The following is a 10,301-nucleotide window of genomic DNA, read 5'->3' as shown; positions in this document are numbered from 1 at the left end:
CAGGCGGAGGGAGGTTTCGCAGCGGGGAGAGATAGGAACGCCCCCTTTCTTCACCGTTGCATGACGGGAAGCGTAGTTTGAAAGGCGGCCGGGGGAAGCCGCCGCTGAGGCCGAGCGGTGCTTTCTGCCTCCATCTTGTGACCGAGTTTGTGGCCGCCTCCCGCTCCTCCTCCCGTTGCTCCACTTGGGCTCCGGCGCTCCGAAAGAGGGAGCTGAGGAGGCGGCTGCACAATTGTCGCCTGTGGCCGGAGCGAGGGGGCTGGAAAGGAGCCCAAGCCTGGAGCTGGTAAGGGGGCAAGTGGGGGGAAAGAGACGGCATGGCAAGCGCTGCATTCGCCCCCTCATCCCTGGTCCCCCTAGCTATCTCCCTTCTTCCTCCTCTTAAGCCTCCATTTCTCCCAAGTCAGCCCTCCCTCCCTTCCTTCCTTCCTTCTTCCTACAGCCGGACGTTGTGCATGTTTACTCCGAAGTAAGTGCTAGGAACCCAGTGGGGATATTACCCCGGGGGAGCGGGAGCATCTTACCCCGCCTCGCTCCTCCTTTCTCCTCCCCAGTGTTATCAGCCCTGCTGTGCCTCCCTCTCTCCTTCCTTTCTCTCTCTCTCTCTCTCTCTCTCTCTCCTCCATCCTTCCTTTCTCCTCCCCATCTTTGGTCTCTCACCTGAAACTTCCTTCGCTTGAACAGACCCTTCTCGCTTCCTTTTCTTTTTTTTTTACCCCCCCCCCCACTCCTTCCCACCGAGAAATATCCAGAATTTGCCCAAAAGGAAAAGAGACTTGGGGAGGGGGGAAGGTAATGCAGCAGATGCCCTTTCTTGGAGGGCTGTGGTGCCCAAACACCAAGCACAGAGCAACATCTGTTGGTGTTTATTGCCCTCCCTCCCCTAAGTGTAGGAGTGAGGGACGCAGGTGGCGCTGTGGGTTAAAGCCTCAGCGCCTAGGTCGGCGGTTCGAATCCCTGCGGCGGGGTGCGCTCCCGCTGCTCGGTCCCAGCGCCTGCCAACCTAGCAGTTCGAAAGCACCTCCGGGTGCAAGTAGATAAATAGGGACCGCTTACCAGCGGGAAGGTAAACGGCGTTTCCGTGTGCGGCTCTGGCTCTGGCTCTGGCCAGAGCAGCGATGTCACGCTGGCCACGTGACCCGGAAGTGTCTCCGGACAGCGCTGGCCCCTGGCCTCTTAAGTGAGATGGGCGCACAACCCCAGAGTCTGTCAAGACTGGCTCGTACGGGCAGGGGTACCTTTACCTTTTTAAGTGTAGGAGTATTCGATCAGAAGGTCGGCGGTTCGAATCCCCACGACGGGGTGAGCTCCCATTGCTTGGTCCCTGCTCCTGCCAACCTAGCAGTTCGAAAGCACGTCAAAGTGCAAGTAGATAAATAGGTACCACTCCGGCGGGAAGGTAAACAGCGGTTCCGTGTGCTGCTTTGGTTCATCAGAAGCTGCTTAGTCATGCTGGCCACATGACCCGGAAGCTGTACGCCGGCTCCCTCGGCCAATAAAGCGTGATGAGCACCGCAACCCCAGACTCGGCCACGACTGGACCTAATGGTCAGGGGTCCCTTTATCTTAAGTATAGGAGTCTGCCTAGTCAGTCATTGGCTATTTATTTCCTGTTCATTGCATTTATATCCCGCCTTTTGACCCAAGGAGCTCAAGGCGGCATGCATGGGTCTCCGTTTCCTCGTTTAATCCTTCAACAACCTTGTGAGGTAGGTTAGACTGAGAGGCAGTGATTGGCCCAAGACCAACTAGTGAGTTTCATGGTCAAGTCAGGATTCAAATTGTAGCTTCCCAGTCTCAGGTCCTAGTCCATCCACACTTAACCACTACTCCATGCTGACTATTAGTCAGCTCCCCACTTTTTTTCTCTCCTTCCTGCTTCCTTCCAGAATGGAAATAATAGTCTCTTTCTCCTTTCTGGATGACCTCAGTGGAATCTGTTGTCAAGCCTCTCTCTCTCTCTCTCTATCTCTCTCTCTCTCTCTCTCTCTCTCTCTCTCTCTCTCACACACACACACACACACAGAGAGAGAGAGAGAGAAAGAGCGAGCAGCTTGGGTGTATAAGGCTATTTTAGCTTCTTTTGGATAACTATATTACAGTTGCCTTTGTTTAAAATGCTAGAGGCTTTTGCATTGTATATAATGTACAAATGCATCACAAGCCTTTGTTTTTGTAAGAGGAGTATAAAAGCGGGGCTTCTGAAAATATATAAAGGGGCTGTTTTGTTTTATTATTGTTATTTGTTCCAGCTTTCTAATCTTCAGTGCTTCCCCGCCCCCTAGAAAAATAGGTATCGTACTCATCATGAAGTTGTTACAGTAATTGCCACACTTTTTAACAACCAAAAAAAAAAAAGAGGTGCCGGTACTGCATACCCTTGAGTACCCCTTGGGGGAAGCACTGATCATCTTGTTAAGATAACTGACTCTGGATGAGTTTTGAAGCCCTCCAGCAATACAGTAGTCCTGTCAAAGTTTGACCTCTGTGATTTATGTCTGAAGCTATTTAAAAGGCAAACAAGTATTAGTCAGAGGCTAATATACCGTGACAGTGCTGGGTCTGTGTGTATGTCTTTTGAGTTCCAAATTCTAAATTTGCTTCCCTGCACAACCTATTCTTAGCACGCACTGTGCTTTAATTATTAAGTTTAATTGTTTTAAAATCAATAACAAATACATGTGGCATGATGCTTTACTTCATTGGTGCCGCCACAGGGAAGACTTGTGCTCCTAATACTTGAAAGATTGATATATTTTTTCTGAGATAAAAAAGAAAACAAGGGGATCAAAATGCCTATCAACACCTCCATCTAATTGCTGTAAGGAATGATGAAACATGGGTCTTCATGTCTCTCCTTCAAACATCCATCGTAATACACATGGCTGCTGCGAAGGAATATATAATTTGTAAATTATGATAAAGATTCAGGTGCCTCCTCTTTTGTAGGCAGCCAAATGTACCAGTGGCAAATACACCCATAATTATGTAATTTTGAGGGTTTCTAATCATATTGGCTGCAATCAGATAATTTACCGATGGACTTTTCACTGGGTACAGTGGTGCCTCGCAAGACGAAATTAATTCGTTCCGCGAGTCTCTTCGTCTTGCGGTTTTTTCGTCTTGCGAAGCACCCCTATTAGCGGATTAGCGGCTATTAGCGGCTTAGAAAAAGGGGGGGAAGGGGAAAAACTCGCAAGACTCGCAAAACGTTTTCGTCTTGCGAAGCAAGCCCATAGGGAAATTCGTCTTGCGAAGCGCCTCGAAAAACGGAAAACCCTTTCGTCTAGCGAGTTTTATGTCTTGCGAGGCATTCGTCTTGCGTGGCACCACTGTATATATATTTGAATAAAATACTTGCCCATGGAAAGATGAAATCAGTCATTACGGTAATTGCTTACCGTGAACATGCAGATAACCCGTGCTTTGATCTTTCCTGCTGGTGAGCTGGAGCAGCAATCCATGATCCATTGCATCTGAAATGTGGGGTAATTTCATTCCAACAAACCACAGTTAGTAAGCCAGAAATAGACCTTGGCATCATATTGTGGTTTGTTGGTGCAAAACATACTATAATCCCTGTTACAGATGCAACACTTAGCCAATGGTTGTGATTTGTGGCTGCCACTCGTAGGGGATGCAGAATCCAAATGAGAGTGATGTGGGTATTTATGGTAAACCATGGTTTACCATGATGGGGGAATGCAGCCATTGCTTGAAACAGTAGATACAAAGTTATTTAAAGCTGATTGCGACGTAACAGCAGTAATTGATCAATCTTTCTGCAATGGGGGTGCTTGATGTTTTTTGGGTCAAGGGATGCATCGACCAATGTATCTACTGAGAATCTCATAGTATAGTAGCTGTGGCCAAGCTGTAAAAGTGACTGTGGCCGAGGTGGAAACTTAATCCTTTTTGTTTTTTAGTACCAAAAAATTACATGGAAACTTACAGTTGACTATTTTGGATACAGTGCATGGCATCGTACAATACATACTCCTAATGAGATAACTGTCTGTTTTTCTTGCTCAAGGTGATAATAGCAGATGGAATGCCCAGCAGGAGAAAATTTCTCATAATTTGGAAAAAATAAAAAACCCTGCAATTACTGCATATATTTAAACGAATTCCACCAGATCCGGTTCCATTAAACCCCCATATTCATTCTGCTCCACCCATGCATTATTCCTTATTCCATTAAGTCTCCATAGTAATTCCTCTCCCATCCATTTTACCTGCTTGCATTAAGCCCCCCATTTATTTTACAGTGCCATTTGCACAGTTAAGGGAGAATAAGAACTACAGTAGTCAAGATGCTACTAAAGTATATATAATATATAGCAGAGGCAGTAATTATACTAGATTCTGAAGGGTGTGCTTATGGAAATGTGTCAGTTACTGCCCAGTCAGGTGAATGATGATGTTATCCCATATAAGTGCACATAGGATTTTGACAGTTTAATATTTCTTCAGAGAATCCCACCCCCCCCCCAAAAAAAACCCCTCCATTGCTGTATTTAAGAAACAGCATTATAATGTTGCATTTACCCCTGGGCGGCATCAGTCTCAGCTGGAGGGAAAAGAATGAAACCAAGCGGGCTGTGTAAAGTTAGTGTTATTGCTGCAAGCTTATTAAATGTTGAAGAGCTCTTTATATTATTGAGTTGTACTGTTTGAACAGAAAGTTTATGGTTACAAGTAGAAATATATCCAGATTACGGTATTTGTCATGTTTCAAAGTATGACAGATATAAAGTTGATCATAAGAGATGTTTGAAAGTCTTTTAAAAGAGACTTACGGTACTTGGAAAGCCTAAAAGAGTGTTTGGAATTATATACTAGATGTGCTTATTTGGTGCATAATTTATTGAATGCTTTCCTTTTCTAAGAATTATTTTGGTGATGTTTGAATAGTTCTAATAAGTTGCATGAGTGATCTTTGCCAATACACTCAGTGCACGAGAAACAGCAATGTTCAAGTCCTTCCATCATAAAAGCATGGGGCAGTTGGGGAAGGTTCCATGTATGTCCCTCTGAGCTCCACAGAGGAAGGATGGAATGAAACTTCAATAAACTATGTATAAATAAACTTCAATAAATTACATAGTATTACCTAGGGCAGAGACGTGGGTGGCGCTGTGGGTTAAACCACAGAGCTTAGGACTTGCCAATCAGAAGGTTGACGAGGTGAGTTCCCATTGCTCGGTCCCAGCTCCTACCAACCTAGCAGTTTGAAAGCAACAAGTGCAAGTAGATAAATAGGTACTGCTCCGGCGGGAAGGTAAATGGCGTTTCCGTGCACTGCTCTGGTTCGCCAGAAGCAGCTTAGTCATGCTGGCCACATGACCTCCCGGAAGCTGTACGCCGACTCCCTCGACCAATAAAGCGAGATGGGCACCACAACCCCAGAGTCAGCCTCGACTGGACCTAATGGTCAGGGGTTTCTTTACCTTTTACTCTCTTTCCTTGCCAGTGCACTACTCTGTTATCATTAGGTCTTCACTAGGCTATAGGTACATTTTGATATGTAAAAAAATAAATAAATCTAGTGTTGCACTTCTTTATCTGGCAAATAAACTGTTCAGATAATAATGGCATACAATTTTCTTAACTGCTTAGAATTTGAACGTTTGCTTTTTGACTGCTATTTTGAAGAGTTGGACTTTGGCAAAGAGTAAAAATAGCTTAGCACAATACAGGGAGTCTGCAAATAGCCATGGTGTTTGATAAGCAGCAGGTATTTCCTGTGATAAATGTTGCCTCAATATTTGTCAGCATTATGTGCTTCAATGTGTTTGGCCTATGTACTAACAGCGTTGTCCTATACAGTGCTCAGAAATTAGCCACACTGTTCTCATGTAAGTGTTTGTTCCCATGTAAGCTAGTTTAAGATTGCAGTTTAAATGTTATTTTATGAGGGTTTGCCCCTCACCTCAGTCTCGACACTGATCATAAGTGCAGGTTGGCAGTGAAGGATATATGAGCAGATATTCCAATCAATTAGTTCCCTAAAATAAGTGAAAAGTGGTTTTAAACAGAAGCATTGTGGCTAAGGACTCCTAATTGAACTTACTGTATGACTTCCTCAAGGCATTTTGCCAAAGTAGTTCACCTTTGAAGCACTGATGCATTATTCAGAAGATACTAGCACTCTTTGCTGTGCTAAACTTCCGAAATATGTCTTGTATCATTTGTACTTAGAGAGCTGAATGAGGGAAATCCAAAGCTGTTGTGTGCAGGAGAAAACCTAGATGCCATTGCTAACGTGCATTGTGTATTTCTACTGCATCATAGGAGGCTTTTTTAAACATATGTCCAAAGTTTAGTTTATAAAAACTGTCTATGTCTACTTCAGTTTGCTGATTTGTCCCCCCACTCCCTCTGCCTTTCTAGCTCTGTAAAAATACTAATAATAGATCATTTGGCAGTATTCCAAAGCTGGAACTGAAGGATGAATTGTACCTGCCATTTTTGTATAATATCCCATAACATTGCTGAGAGAAGTCTCATAAGCAACATCCACAGGTCAAGAATGTTTGCGAATTCTCCTCCTTGTTGAACAACCGGTATAAAAATAGACTTTACTGAGCTATTTGTGGTTAGTTTACTCCTTCAGTATGCTTGATTGTATAATAATAATAATAATAATAATAATAATAATAATAATAATAATTTATTATTTGTACCCCGCCCATCTGGCTGGGTTTCCCCAGCCACTCTGGGCGGCTTCCAACAGAGATGAAAAATACACTAAAATGTCACATATTAAAAACTTCCCTGAACAGGACTGCCTTCTGATGTTTTCTGAATGTCAGGTAGTTGTCCATCGCCTTGACATCCGATGGGAGGGCATTCCACAGGGCGGGCGCCACCACCGAGAAGGCCCTCTGCCTGGTTCCCTGCAACTTGGCCTCTCGCAGTGAGGGAACCGCCAGAAGGCCCTCGGAGCTGGACCTCAGTGTCCGGGCAGACCGATGGGGGAGGAGACGCTCCTTCAGATATACTGGACCGAGGCCATTTAGGGCTTTAAAGGTCAGCACCAACACTTTGAATTGTGCTCGGAAACGTACTGGGAGCCAATATAGGTCTTTCAAGACCGGTGTTATATGGTCTCGGCGGCCGCTCCCAGTCACCAGTCTAGCTGCCGCATTCTGGATTAGTTGTAGTTTCCGGGTCACCTTCAAAGGTAGCCCCACGTAGAGCGCATTGCAGTAGTCCAAGCGGGAGATAACCAGAGCATGTACCACTCTGGCGAGACAGTCTGCAGGCAGATAGGGTCTCAGCCTACGTACCAGATGGAGCTGGTAAACAGCTGCCCTGGATACAGATTTTCCCCAGATCAAACAGCTTCAGGGTGTATTGAAATACTCTACCATGAAAAAAACTGTCCATACCAAGAGTTCAGCCTGTGATGAATTTGTCCAAAATGTCATTAATTGATACAGAATCAATCCTTTGCATGATTTTGATATATTGTTGATACATTCATAGGGGGGGGGGAGTTAAGATTCGGATGAGGAGTTTCTGCGGTATAACCTACTGAGTTATCAGAATAAACAGCATCAATAGCTTTCTGTTTCCTAATTTCCTGAATTGTAATATTGACCTCTATAAGTTTTTAAAAAATGTAAAGAACTTTCCAGATTAAAATATTCAGAATTAATCACTGGAAAACAGCATACATATGAAGTGTATTGACAGCTTTTCAGCAGGATTACAGTAATAAGGCCAGAGACAGGCCAGAATATATCACAGCAGCTGTCTGAAAGTAGGATTTCCAGAGAACCAGACAGTACTGGGCAGAAAATAGCATTGACTTCTGTGTCCTCTAACCTCTTAGTCAGAGGAAGAAAGAGAACAACATGGAATTATGTTTAACACTTTTTCGCTTTCCTTTTTGTGTTTAACTGGTCTAATCACATATTTAAATTTTCCAATATTCTGACATTTCATGAGAGTTTTACTGTCCCTTCATAATATATTTTATTATGTGCCTACAAAGTTTACTTGGCTAAATGTTTTTCTTGGACTCGAATGGATTTTATCATGCAGTTTCTCTATTCTGCTGTGCTTATTGTTCTCTCCCTCTAATATTTTCTCCTCTCTATACATGTCCACCACCTTACCTCTTCTTTTCACAAATCTAATAAAGTAGGGGTTGGTTTAGAAAAGGCCACGTAAAAATAGGTTAGTCTTTAAGGTACCACTGGTATAATTTGTTTATTCCCGCAGACTAAAATAACTTCCTCTGGAATCATTATCTTGCTATCATGCTAACAATATGAGCCTGCCTTGAATATACAAAATTATACATTTCTAAAATATCCCTTGGAATGAAGTAATTTAAAAAATTGTGATTTTGTACTTGCAGATTATGCTTGGATTGCCAATATGTATAATATTGGTAAATGTATATTCAGTGATAGTAGTTACAGATAAATAACACAGCTAATATTTACTTAGTGATGGCAGTGGTTGGTTGCTAAATATAAATATTCAATGTGACTGGATCGTTTAGTGATATTTTAAAGATGCTGAGAGTCCAGTATAGATTTTGAATTATCACAACATCTTTAAATTGAAAGCAAGCAAATCGAATAGATACCTTTCAGATAGTGGGGAAATGAGGTTAATCGGTGATTAGAGATTTGATAGCTGTTATTATCCACACAAGGAACTTCTGTCTATTTCAGGATGCTAACATTTATAACACGACACATACAGAACCAGAATTGCCAGCTTGTGAGGGCAATTAGGGAGGATGACATCATATGCATGATGTCACACACATGTGACGTTGGGAGGGGCCAGGGGTGGAGCCAAACATAGCAGCAGCATAGATTTGATGGTTGGTGGCCCCTCCTTCTGCCGCGGAGGGGAAGGAGCAGCAGGAGGAGAAGAAAAGGAACTGGCCATTGAAGCCATGCCGCACTCTGCTCCATGCTTTTCCTCCTCCTCCTCCTCCTCCTCCTCCCCTGAATTTTTGGGACATCCTCCCAAAAATGGGGGGGGGGGGGGACGGAACGGATAGAAGATGTGATAAGTGACTATTTTACAGATAAAGTTCTTTTTCTTTAATTTTATTTATGTATTTAAGTTATTCGTTAGTCACTCTTCAGGGCTAAGTCCTCACAGACCAACATAAGAGAGGGGCAGAGTAAGGAGCATGATAAGAAAACTGGATTAGATCGCCAAAATTCTCTTAAGGAAATTGTAGGCTTCTGTATCAAATTGAATTGTTTTGTTTGTAATAGACCATAGTAAAGATAGAAGCTTTTAAGGCTTTCTTGAATACCAGAATTTCAAGGGTCGAATGAATGTTTATTGAAAGAGAGTTCCTTATTGTCAGCCTAACTGATATCGCTGACAAGCACACATTCATCTTAGATTGTGGGCAAGGTCTTCTGGTACAGGCCGTCCTTAAAATATCCAATGCCAAATCATTTTAGGGACTTAAAGGTCAATTCTACCACTCTGATTTGAGTCCAGAAACACACTGGTAGACAGTGCAACTGGCGCCAAAGTTGTGTTGCATGTTCAGATAATAGTGCTCTTGGTAATAGTAATTATTATTTTTATTATTATTTAAAAATCACATTCTAGACAGATGAATCTTTGATTCTATGAAATTTCGTATCTTAATAGGTGGCAAGGTTAACATTGCAATGGAGCCAAGTTTAAAAACCTGGCTATGTTTACTTCAGGAAACTAAGTGTTAGTGTTTGACCATAGTACATATACAAGTCTAGTGATTTTTTTTAAAAGGGTTAAATTTTGTCTGTGCTCTGTTTTGCTGCAGGAAGTAACAAGCTTTATTAGATAAGGTTCCAACATCTTAATACTGTAAAAGGAAGTGAAAGCTGTCCAGTGTCCATGTGTGAATATGGGCTTTTTGTAAAAATAATAATGGAAATAATGCTTTTTGCTGTTTACCCCCCCTTCTTTTGTTTTGTTTTAAATATACAGTATTTCTTCTAAACAGAAGTAACTACTTATAAGAGGAAAAGGGACGTGGGTGGCGCTGTGTGTTAAGCCACAGAGCCTAGGACTTGCTGATCAGAAGGTTGGCGGTTCGAATCCCCGCGACAGGGTGAGCTCCCGTTGCTCGGTCCCTGCTCCTGCCAACCTAGTAGTTTGAAAACACATCAAAGTGCAAGTAGATAAATAGGTACCGCTCCGGCTGGAAGATAAACGGTGTTTCCGTGCGCTGCTCTGGTTCGCCAGAAGCAGCTTAGTCATGCTGGCCACATGACCCGGAAGCTGTACGCCGGCTCCCTCGGCCAATAAAGCGAGATGAGCGC

General features: G+C 43.2%; 1 protein-coding gene across 3 annotated transcripts in view; it reads left to right on the top strand.

Annotated features, from left to right (window-relative positions):
* Nucleotides 1–107: 107 nt before the first annotated feature.
* Nucleotides 108–10,301, top strand: part of TRAK2 (trafficking kinesin protein 2) — a 39,210-nt gene continuing 29,016 nt past the window's right edge. Inside the window, exon 1 of one of the 3 annotated variants that reach the window (XM_079977330.1) lies at nt 108–286. The gene's annotated coding sequence lies outside the window, so the exon portion shown is untranslated. Of the gene's footprint in view, nt 287–450; nt 470–10,301 lie in introns of those variants that run through there. The other 2 variants (XM_079977328.1, XM_079977329.1) reach the window with 2 other exon arrangements.

This window comes from Podarcis cretensis (genome assembly GCF_951804945.1).
Source record: "Podarcis cretensis genome assembly, chromosome: 1".
Lineage (NCBI taxonomy): Eukaryota > Metazoa > Chordata > Lepidosauria > Squamata > Lacertidae > Podarcis > Podarcis cretensis.
Note: the sequence above shows the minus strand (reverse complement) of the source record. Positions and strands in the feature narration are given on the sequence as shown.